Source organism: Polyodon spathula, chromosome 8 (genome assembly GCF_017654505.1).
Source record: "Polyodon spathula isolate WHYD16114869_AA chromosome 8, ASM1765450v1, whole genome shotgun sequence".
Lineage (NCBI taxonomy): Eukaryota > Metazoa > Chordata > Actinopteri > Acipenseriformes > Polyodontidae > Polyodon > Polyodon spathula.
The window spans coordinates 36,375,768-36,388,827 of record NC_054541.1 but is presented as its reverse complement, the minus strand read 5'-3'; the positions used below and the strand labels follow the sequence as shown (position 1 = coordinate 36,388,827).

General features: G+C 36.6%; 1 protein-coding gene across 4 annotated transcripts in view; it reads right to left on the bottom strand.

The window, feature by feature from the left end:
- Positions 1 to 13,060, bottom strand: part of LOC121319875 (exocyst complex component 4-like) — a 138,291-nt gene that overhangs the window by 32,453 nt on the left and 92,778 nt on the right. The gene's annotated exons all lie outside the window — the stretch shown is intronic.

Below are 13,060 nucleotides of genomic sequence, written 5' to 3'. Positions count from 1 at the left end.
GAGTTTCTAATCCGCTAATACCTTTGGGACTATGATAGGTTTTTTTTAAAACTTTAGACTACAGATTGCTGCATTTAAATGTCAGGTTCATGTATTAAGAAAGTAGTATCACTTTGTTGATAACTTATAAAAAAAACCGTAAACAATACCTTAGTTTAAAAGATTAGTCTGTGCCTAGCCAGAGGCTCACTTGGCAGCCATTTCTGGGTTTCTTTGTAACCAGACAATCAGCTAGCCAATCAGAATTGAAAGGGGTGGGAGGTAAACACTTTTTAAAATGTTTGTGTGTAGGTGCTAGACTTCTGCAATTCAGTTTTCAGATACTTGCGTGGCTCTCTACAAATATACCCAGTGTTATACCCGGAGTGTTCTAGCAACAAAACAAAAATTCAAAGGGCATAATAATAGGAGCATGCTATAGACCGCCAGATTCAGACGGAATAATCTGTTATACAATGACATTAGAAATGTGTGTAGCAAAGGAGAAGCCAAACTAATAGGAGATGTCAACCTCCCCCATATAAAATGGGAAAACCCGGTGGGGAGCACGATGGACGAAACTGAAATGGTGGAAATGACAAATGACTGCTTTCTAACACAATTTGTCAAGGCACCGACTAGATCGGAGGCATGCCTTGATTTAGTCTTTTCAAATAAAGACAGAATAACTCAAACACAGAGGTCACAGAACCACTGGTAACTCAGACCACAACATGGTCTCATTTGAAGTGCTTTTTAAAACCCCAAAAATAATGACTAAAGATAAGGTTTACAATTTTAGAAAAGTAAACTATGAAGGTATGAAACAGAGACTAAAAGAAGTAGATTTGAGTAAAATAGAGAAAACATCCACAAAAAAAGGATGGCTGTTCTTCAAAAATATAGTATTAGAGGCGCAAAACAATTACATCCCTAAAGTAGACAAATCTAAACGTAAAACTAAATTGCCAAAATGGTTTAATAGATCAATTAAAAAAAAAAAAAATTCAGCGAAAAAGGCACTTTATTGAGCGTTTAAAAGGGACCAAAAACAAAGTACACAGAAAGAGTACACGGAACTGCAAATGCAAGTCAAAAAGGAAGTTAGAAAGGCCAAGAGAGAAATAGAAATGAACATTGCTATGGGGGCTAAAACCAATTCAAAAATGTTTTTCCAATATTACAACAGCAACAGAAAGAGGAGATACAAATGGCAAAATCATAGAAGAAGAAAAAAAATAGCAAATATATTAAATGATTACTTTTCACAAGTTTTTACAAAAGGAGGATACGGACAAAATGCCCCACATGTCAACCTGTTCCTATCCAGTTTTAAATAACTTTAGCATAACTGCGGCAAAAGTGTTAAAGGAACTAGTAGCTCTTAAAATAAACAAATCCCCTGGGCTGGATGAGATCCTCCCAATAGTACTCAAAGAAATGAAAAAAGTTATTTACAAACCGCTAACCAAGATCATGCAACAGTTTCTTGACACAGGAGTTGTACCGACAGACTGGAAAATTGCAAATGTAATACCGATCCACAAAAAGGGAAACAAAACTGAACCAGGTAACTACAGACCAATAAGCCTGACTTCTATTATATGCAAACTTATGGAAACTACAATAAGATTCAAAATGGAAAATTACCTATATTGTAACAGTATCCTGGGAGACAGTCAACATGGTTTTAGGTGTCTAACTAACCGGCTCGATTTTTTTGAGGATGCAACATCGGTAATGGATAATTGCAAAGCATATGACATGGTTTATTTAGATTTCCAGAAAGCTTTTAAAAAAGTCCCGCACAAAAGATTAATTCTCAAACTGAACGCAGTTGGAATTCAAGGAAACACATGTACATGGATTAGGGAGTGGTTAACATGTAGAAAACAGAAAGTACTGATTAGAGGAGAAACCTCAGAATGGAGTATGGTAACCAGTGGAGTACCACAGGGATCAGTATTAGGTCCTCTGCTATTCCTAATCTACATTAATGATTTAGATTCTGGGTAAGCAAACTTGTTAAATTTGCAAACGACACAAAAGTAGGAGGAGTGGCAACACTATTGCAACAGCAAAGGTCATTCTAAATTATCTAGACAAGATTCAGAACTGGGCAGACACATGGCAAATGACATTTAATAGAGAAAAGTGTAAGGTACTGCACGCAGGAAATAAAAATGTGCATTATAAATATCATATGGGAGATACTGAAATTGAAGAAGGAAGCTATGAAAAAGACCTAGGAGTTTTTGTTGACTCAGAAATGTCTTCATCTAGACAATGTGGGGAAGCTATAAAAAAGGCCAACAAGATGCTAGGATATTTTGTGAAAAGTGTTGAATTTAAATCAAGGGAAGTAATGTGAAAACTGTACAATGCATTAGTAAGACCTCATCTTGACTATTGTGTTCAGTTCTGGTCACCTCGCTATAAAAAAGATATTGCTGCTCTAGAAAGAGTGCAAAGAAGAGCGACCAGAATTATTCCTGGTTTAAAATGTTATATGCAGACAGGCTAAAATAATTCAATCTATTCAGTCTTGAACAAAGAAGACTATGCGGCGACCTAATTCAAGCATTCAAAATTCTAAAAGGTATTGACAACGTCGACCCAAGGGACTTTTTCGACCTGAAAAAAGAAACAAGGACCAGGGGTCACAAATGGAGATTAGACAAAGGGGCATTCAGAACAGAAAATAGGAGGCACTTTTTTACATAGAGAATCGTGAGGGTCTGGAACACCCTGGGATCCTTCAAGAAGCTGCTTGATGAGATTCTGGGATCAATACGCTACTAACAACCAAACGAGCAAGATGGGCCGAATGGCCTCCTCTCGTTTGTAAACTTTCTTATTTTCTTAAAATGTACATAGAATAAATAAATAAAAACTTTCTAACGGGCAAAGTATAAATGGCCAAACTTGTTGTCCTTCACACAAATCTTGTTTTCCCGGGCGTCAGGCATTATGAATTGCACACCCCTGTAGATGTAACTTGAGTAAATGAGCCAAAAAAAAAAAAAAGACACATAAAAAATACAAGCTCTGCAGTTCAAATACTAAGAATAGTGGAAAAAAAACAACTTTTTTTTTTAGTAGAAAGGTTACTCTTTTAGCCTTTCATTTCTACAAGGTAACAGCAAGGTCAAACATGAAACTCTGCTTCAGCCATTTTGAACATCATAATAATGACGAGTGAAATCTTAAAAGATGCCAATATGAATACTCAAGTAACTTTTATTTACAGCTCCATGGTTGTTCCCTATTGTAGCCAAGAGCCGTTAAATCCTTGGTGAAAAAAAGCGTTCAAACATCACTCATTCTGGCTTGCAGCAGTGACAGGGTTTATTCAGCAGAGGGCTCCAATGACCCATGATGAGGCACTGTTCATTAGGGAAGAGTTGCAAATATATAAATCAACATGTCAGAGGCATAAGTCTGAGACTGTGTTGGTCTCTGTAGGGGAATGCACAAACCTGTCCTCCTTGTGTGTTATGTGTAATAATCAATTATGGTGCCAAGCCTCCATCTGATCTGCCCTGGCTCCTGGTCAGGTTTAACACACACTTGACTGGCTACTGCAGCAACAACAAAAAACAGAAGCAACATGCTAACCACATGGGACAACAATACATCAGGGGGAGTCCACAAACAAGACATACATTCTATTTTGATATTTCAAAGGGAAGGTGTGTGTATGCACTGGTCTCCAGCCCTCAGTGAGCAGTAGTTCACCACACACAAACACCACCACAAACTGTCTGTTTCGAGAGACTGAATGTTGAGGTGCTTCGGCAGATTGTTTTTCTATCCGTAAATTGTATAACTATGATACATCTTTGTAACTGTGGCTCATTTCACTAACACTGCTTCCAACCGCATAACTGTAGAACTCAAAACCTGTTACAAAGATTCATTTCAAGGCTTTTGATCTGTACAATGTACCTGCTAGTTTTGCAAGACATGTTTCTTATGACTGAAGATCTATTTTCTATATTTGTGATTTTACTTTCATCTTTACAAATTATATACATATATATCACAACTCCCAATTACACTGGACTACCTGGCACCCAGTTGTACTTACACTACATGAAAGAGAAAACAAACTATCCAAACTTGTTGTTCCAAATGTATTTGGACATTGTATAATAATCTGTATGCACCCAAACGCCTGCGTAATGCGACACATCGATGTTCAAAATCACTGTTCTCGAGCATTTCTCCTGAGCCAAAACATGACTTCCGCATGTACCCTCATATGTGCTCTGAAACGTACTGTTGCATGCCCAATGAAGCATTGTATTAGCTACATTACCTCAGTGTGGAAACACACTAGTCTGTGTGACAAACATGGTCTGTCTAATTTTCCAGAGGGATGAAAGTTGTACCTGTTTTTGTGTAGCAGGCATCTTTCACACTGTACACGTTTCCTTTGCATGTTGTATTTTGATGTATTACTATGATTAATGTTGCATTCAATAAATAAATAAATAAACAAAAACATCTGTGCTGTGTAAGTGGTTGTGGGGAAAAGAAGCCCAAGACGGAGTTGTTCTCATTTCCAACTAATGAAGGGACCTGCCCACAATTATAGCAGCACTGTGTTATTTCAATATACATCCCCAAAGTCTTGGATATAGCTTCAGCTGATTCAGAATGTTTGCAGAATGGACACTTATCAAATAAACTAGCAAATGAGATTCGAAAACAATATATTTCCTTTAGGAATGGAGTCTTTGAGGATGATCCGACCTAAAAAAATAAATATTGCATTTTTTCATCATTCATATTTGGTTTTCATTTGCATTTCCTGACACAACACATTCACAATCGTCTACACACCGTTGAGTGGGAAAGTCGAATTCGGCCACAAATTCCATCTCCCTATCAGTTTCTTAGCAATCTGATGTTGAAATATTGACTGGCATTATTTCAGATGTTCCCCGTGTACAGTCACCCTGTGTTGCTGAGGAATTTGAATTTAAACTGTCAATGACACAAATGCAATATGGTAGTGGAACAGTTGCTTGCCATCACAGTTGCCAAGACCGCCTATAATAAGCAGAATTGGGCTTCTGTTTTTAAAACGTCGCTTAAATTTTTTGAGAGTTGTGTGATTGACTGGTGTCAATGTATATGCACGACAACAGAATTTTAAATCATCCTATCCCCACCAGTTCAACTAAGAAAAAACTAGAACTACAAAAAAAAGAACTATTAATAAAATATGAAATTGATATAAACACCCCCACTCCGCTTCCTCTGAAATGGGTTGGGCTTGTTTTCAAAGGCCCAGGGCCATCCCATATTTACACCTACAACCCCGTTCACATTTGCGTTTTTAAGTGCCTTTACGCGTTCACATGTGTGACTGAAAAGCAGGCCTAAAATGTGGCGAACTGCTTTTTTTTTTTTTTTAAATTGGAAGAACAACAGGGACAGTAATCCTTTTGTAGCAGATGCTTCTTATCAATGCAGCAAATTAGCAATTGTATGCTATATAAAAAAAATAAATAAATAAAAAAAAAAAAAATAAACACATATTGATTATTTTGACATAATGTTATGGTGTGTAACGGGGTGACGGTCCGAGCTTACCCCCGCCCACAATCACATTATTCTCTCAAGAACATGCAGGTATTTAGAACGCGGGAAACAGCAACTTGCTAATGTTGACAGGTACAAATATTTGTTACGGATACTTCATTCAGATTGCAAATGACTATCAGGTTGGACACAATGACTGACATTCACAAGACAAACTCACGACTGACCACCTACTGCTCCCTCCTAAGGAAAGACACGGCATTAAACAATGTTACATATATTCCACATGTTTCTTCTCAGTGATTTGTTCAACCTGCACAAATACCGTTACTTTTTATTATTATCATTGTTATTATTATTCTCTAGTCCCTAACCATCAGTAAATACTGAACATTCACCTTTCTCTTGGAAGATTAACAAACATATATATATGTGTGTGTGTGTGTTTGTTTGGTTATGCAACCTTTCTGAGCTAGCAATTTTTTAAATATGTACTACAGTATATACTTCCTGAATACTGCAGGTTGAATAGCATAGCCTTTGACAGAGCCATTACAGAGAACTACTTTGTCAGTTGTCAAGAAGACAACCACTGTGATTGTAACCAAAGTAAGCCATGTTCCTGCCAAGCACAATCAAGACCTGCATTACAGCTAGACCTCTGACTCGAGTCTGTAGAATCCTTCTCTTTCCTGATTAGATGTGTCAGACAAGTCTAGAGCAGAAAATACTGCTGCTTGCCATTTCTGATTTTAAAAAAAATGATACATGTGTACACTAGGCTTATTTAAAGCTGGATAAATAACTGAATATTGAAGCAACAGAACCAAGAAATGAAACAATAAAATAGTAAGAAAAAGTAATTAAACTCACATTGTGATGGCCTTTAATGTACATTTCAACTGAAATTACAACGAAGAGGCAGAAGGACATCAAAACAACCAAAATAAGTGCTTCAGGGTTTGTTTTTTTTCCTATGAAACATGCCACAAAATATTTGCAAATGTCAAATAAAAAATACCCACTTCTGGCACCACATGTCAACATGTATTTCACATTCTTGGCATTACTAGGGTCATCTATCAGCTCGGAGCTCTGCCAGCCCTACTCACTCTTACTGAATGCTCTCCTTTTTGATGAGAAAGGCACTGTCAGAGAGTGGGACAGGAATAGTGTTGTTCTGAGGCTAGTAGTACTGTGTTCACTGAGGTTAATGCATCCAAGCACATCAAGATTGGTGCAAGTTATTATTTTGCTGGCTTTTTACTTTGTCACCCACATTCGTAAAACCAGGCAAAAATGCAACTGCTCAAGCCCTTTACTCCCTTTTACCATCCAACTCAATAACTCTACTGCATACCATCACAATGTCTTAACAAGCAACAACAAAAAAAAAAACCATTTAATCTGGTTGTCTACTTCTACACTCTTGAATAGCCTCAGCTCGATAACTTCAGAAATGACTGACAAGGTAAAGAATGAACCTGAAATACATTAACCTTACACCAAATACTCCAGCAGCTTCCAATCGGTCTAATTTTGGGCACTTAATGCCGCCATTCATCTTTCCAACAAATCATTAAAAAGTAATCAGGCCACGAAAAAAGAACATTTTTTGATACTCAAACGGTAAGTTATTCTGTTTTATTTAGCTGTCACAAACGAGAGGGCAAAGTACCGTTTCAAAACATATATTCACATTTTTAGACTCTTTTTTTTTTTTTTTAAAACAAAATGTGCAAATTCAGACAACTACACAGTTTATCAATAACACAGAACTTGCTTACATAGAAGAAAAAAGAAACCCTCATGATTAGATCGACATAATAGACAGCATGTAAGCGAATAACATGGAATGTAAAACAACACGTCTGAAGTTGTCTATTGTCTATTGCAACTCACAGATGCAATTTAAACTACCTGCAATAGCAGACATTGAGCAATGTGTATTTTATATTGTCTTTACTCATCTATGGAAAAGTTAAAAATGATATTCTTTTGCATGAAACCTTTCACAGTACTATGAAGCTGCCTTCCACATTTTTCCACAGGCACTGTGATGAAGGTCCTGTGCCTTTTTAGAGTGAATATTAACTCTGTACACCAGGCCCACAATGTTAGTAAAACAGGATGACACCGCACTGGAACTGGAAATACTTCTAAGTACTGGAAATACTTCTAATCAAAGAAACCATTGTGGGTTCTAATAGGTGCACAATAACATTGAGGAAAGGGAACTAGACGGACATGCCTCTAAAAAAAAAAAGTCAATGAATGTAAATGAACATTTCCCAGTTTTAATGAAGCAACTAAAAACTATGAGGGCATTTCTATTGATTCCCCTAGCAGAACTCACAAAGATTAGTAGCAGTCCCAAGATTGATGCCCTGATATGAAACTCTGCAGTGGACAGAGTGTGGTTATTGCGGTTCAGGCCCACCAATGAAACGGGTCAAATGCTTTTCCATTAATTTTCATTGAGCCCATCACAGCTGGGTGAGGACACCTCAGCCGCATGGCAACCGTTACGCCACGTCACTAAGTCTGATGCAGGGCGTTCCGACTGCTGACAGCCAGTGCTTTATCTTAACGAATATTACACGCTGTGCTCTGCTTTCCTGGCTCATTTTAACCAATTTTATCATCAATCAAAAATAAAGTAGGACTAGTAAGCACTGACAAGATGGCCCAAACCAAGCCTATGGTTTTAATTAATCAAAGTCAACGCTATGAACCTAATTGCATACTGTCATGCTTTCTAATGTTTCTTTCCAGCGGCACACCATCCATCAACTGTCACCAATGCAGGTTGGAAAGGAAAACATAACTAGATATAAAATATCAATAACAATATAATTATAATTATAATTATAATAAAACAAAAAGTATAACTTAATGATATTGTGTGATCTACAGTAAGTCATTATTGCTGATATCCCTGTGACCAATCATGATAATCATTCTGGTAAACAAAGCAACATATATATGTTTTAAGATTTTGCTTCTTCAAGACTGAATATTTATATTACACATCGGCTTTAGATGATTAGGCAAGAAAATACACTAGAAAAGTTTGGCTTTTGCATTTAAAGATAAAGTACCCTGTCTTAACCCAAAGTTACCCTAGCAAAGAACCTAGCAAACCTGGGTTTCAAACTAAAACCCAGTCACTCTCTGTAAGACCCAGCTTGGGAGAAAAAAAAAAACAATCTGTATTGTAAGGAAAAATCTAAACATTTTAAATGACATATGTGACCTGACAGTATATCTCTTAACACTGTCACATAATTTGAAATGTAATGATGTTTCTAGATTTTGCCTATGCACTATTCACGTTATAATTGAGGTGAATAGAAACTGTATTTCTACATAGGTAGTGACACAGATGGACTGCTTTGTTTACATGCTATTTGTCATTCTTGCTGTTAAGAATGCTCTGGTCTCAATCAACAGCACCTGATGTTGAATTGCTAGAATGGTTGCTATGTGACCTGTGTTTTAGGTGGTGTGTTTACAGCTATTGCAACCTGCAGATGGTCATCTCGCCAGTCCACTCCTGTAAATTAGGCTTTTGTCTCAGTGGGTCTATCCCTGCCTACAGAATGAAGTGCAGCCATTTTCTTGTTACCATTATTATTTTGAAGTCCAACTGTTCATACATAGGGCTTCTAGATATGTTGGAAGTGTCATAAAACTGCAAGGAAGAACTTGACTGGAAGATCTACTGGTTGAAATGATTCATCTGTGTCTGTTACTCTGTGGGGTATCATTGGTTTGTACTGAGCTTGGAAACATTACCATCATCTTAATGGATGTGTATTTCATAGTCCAGGGCACAAAAGCATTTTTGGTAATTGTTGTGGTTCATTACACCCATATTGATGCACGGAATTATGTGTGTGTATGTGCGTTTATCCCCTCCTCGAAATAAATGTATTTTTACATATGATCTGACATAATAGTTCCTTTATGCTGCATTTCAACAGACATCAACAATTGCAGTATACAGGTCATAACATTCAACTCCCCGCTTACTGGCTGCAATGATAAAGTGAGGAGTTCTCCTTCCAGAGGGTCTGAGAACAGTGAATAGGTGCAGCACTACACATTACAATGTGGAAGAGATGCCTATAAACATATATGATAATCATTGTCATGGCATCACTTAGGCATTTCCCTAGGTTTGTGTTCATCTTTTTTTGTAAGTAAAATCACAGGGTTCGGTTTAAGTTCAGTTAAAAAAAAAAAAAAAAAACTGTCATTAAAAATACATTAAAAATGCTACAAAAGTTAAAAATGACAACCGCGATATTCTGTTTGCTCTTCAAAATAAAAATACAAGCATATACCCACAACCCACACACATATTTCTAGGGTTCATTCTCTAGCCAGGGATTCGAAGGTTGTTTCCAATAACCATAAGTAAAAATATGTAATAATTCTAAAAAACCTTTTTTCATATTATATATATATATATATATATATATATATATATATATATATATATATATATATATATATATATATATATATATATATATATATGTATATGTATATATGGGGGGGGTATATATATATATATATATGGGGGGGGGTGGGGGGGGGGGTTATAGATGGTAAATACGTCAGGGCTGAGGTTTTGACAGCACTTTCTATCATCACAAAATGGCTCGAAAGGAGAAGGTGTACAAGGTGTGTGTGTGTGTGTGTGTGTGTGTGTGTGTGTGTGTGTAAAGAGAGAGAGAGAGAGAAAGTGTGTGAGTGTGCTGTATAAGAGATCCTGATTTAAAAACTAAAAGAAACTACACTTAAATTTTGTGATTTTTCTTTTTTCCATGAACTGTGTTTATGACCCTAAAACATATTATTGACCTACACAACTCTGGATATAACTAATAACGGATGTCGAGACCTAACATGTCATGTCCGACAGTCCTTGACGGTACATTTAGTTTCTGTTGGACTCGAACGAAACCTAGGAGTGCCTCCTTAAGTTTCAATGCACTGCACGTTGAGTGTATTTGTCCTATATATATATATATATATATATATATATATATATATATATATATATATATATATATATATACACACACACACACATAAAAATCGGGACTACCCAAGCACTGTTATCATCAACAACTAACTGAACAAAATATCCTTCAATATAACCTAAATGTACTTTTCTTTATATTTCCTAAATGAAAACTCCCAAAACAAAATGATTTAATCAAAGTCATCAACTCCATTCCTGCCCCCTCTTTTCAATAATAGCACTGGAGTGCAGAGCAAGCTAATATAAGCCACTTCTTTGGATCTTTAAGCCTGTGAAGCTACCTTGTTTCATCTAGAAACAAGAAAACAGTTTAAACAGTTTTTCTCAAGCACCGGTGGTACAGCTCTGTGCCAGACAGGCCCTGCAAAGGAGCCGACAGCAAGAGAATGGAAATCTCTTCATGCCCTCTCAATGTTATCTCATCTGCCAATTACACTTGCAGCTTGTCCATAGGCTGACAGGGCAGGGCAGTGCAGGGCAGGGCAGCTGGTGACACTAACCAGACACATATCTAGTAAAAATAGTTAAATTATTTAAGAACCATAAGTTGAGGTGAAGGTAGCACACACACCAAAAAAAAAACACACACACATAATAATAAAAGGCTACCAGTGAAGTTGGTTCACTTGTACAAATCAAGAGTGACAGTCAAAGAATGCATGGAAGATAAAAGTTAAGACATAGAAAAAGTTGCAGTTAAATGGATAAGAAATTGAATACAGCAAAGAAAAAGACCAGTGCAACAAAACTAACACATGGGAGACAATAAACACTGTAATATTCACCTTTAGCCTTACTAGAACTACAAAAGCACAAACTTCATTTTACTTTGATGTGATTTTTCTATGTAGGCGCCTTCTGTATATTTTATTTGCGGATATGGCTGGGTAATTTAAAGTCTCTATGTTACAGCAGGAAGCAACTGGACTTTCATTTCATGCTCTGGTGACGAGCTAGGAATATTACTGAATACACTGAAGAGCAAAATTTATTCCTCAGTATGAATAAATACTAATATGACTTAGGATAACTATTTCTCCATTAAAAAGCCATTTTAGCAAGATGAGAAATAGTCACAGTAGCAAACAATTTGAAGCACTAGCTCTCCTGTTTCGTCAACGCTTAATATTGACTGATGTTTTCTGAGTATCCCAGCAACAAGGAATCTAAAATCCAACCCTTAAAAACCTAGAAACTGCCCTGACAAACATTATGTTTCATGTTTGTTCAAGTGGAAAATGTGTAGACTGATCAAGTCCTCAAATCCTTGTGTGATATTTGGACAGCAAAGGGCAAAAAATGACATCATCTATATTTCTGGAACATTTCCTATTTTGGCATTAACAAAAAATTCAAAATAGCAACGCCTGTATAACATTTTCAAAGGAAAACTAACAAGAAACTGTCAATTTTGTCAAGCATTTTGGCTTCTAACCTTAAACAGTAAAAAGACCTGATTCAATCTGCATATTTTTATATTTGCTTTACAGAATTCAGATAGAAAAATGGACAACATAATCAATGGGGAAATAGTGTACAGGTTTCAAAAGATGTGTTTTATATAGGACAAGGTCAGAATCCCTGATCACCAAAGACAAGAGAATGGGAAGTTTGCAAAAAAAATTGAGTGCCTTGAACTGACCAGTGCAATGATTCTGTAGTAGCAGGATGTAGTGGACTGTTTTTGGTATTTCAACACCACTCTTTAGAATGATTATATTCAGTGAGGTAGTGAGTAAGCGCGGAAAAAGAAAGCGCTTCAACCCTGAGGGGTGTAACGTAAGAGATAAGCTCTGGAAGAAATGTATTACGTTGATTGAACCCTGCTTTACCCTGTAGGCTCAAATAAAAGTAATAAAGCTGCTGTGGTTGTGCCTTCGTCTGATATTATTCAGCACCTATCCATCCTGTCTGGCTCAGTGGCCAGTCCACTATCCTCAAGGACCTTGCTCTCTAGTGTGACGGCCCCTCTTCTACCAGCGAGACAAAGAGGAAACTTCATTGCACCAAGTTACAAATCAATTAGGCAAGTTCAGTTACATAAACCGTTATTTGCCAACAGTTTCTGTAACCACCTATTTAATAGAATCTACTCTTACTTATTAATTTACACATACTATTAAACATAAGACCAAAGCAAAAGCAAGGTGACGATCATGGCATGAACACAACTCTGAACTCTGTTACCTTGTGGCCAGTGGCTTGGGTACCTTTGAGCATGCATATCAACACAGATGTTAGACTTACACATAAAAGTACTTCTGTAAATCTGAAGTCACATAGCCAACCAGTTTTACTGAGTGGTTTCTCATGAGAAACAAAAGAAGTAGAAAGTTGCTTGGCAACCCCTATCTGCAAAACAAACTGTTTGTTAAAATATTAATTTGTAATAATAACTAACACCCCTAAGAATACAGTATCTTAAAATAAAGCATAAGGCTGAATGTATACATAAAAAAAAAGAGTCCAGAT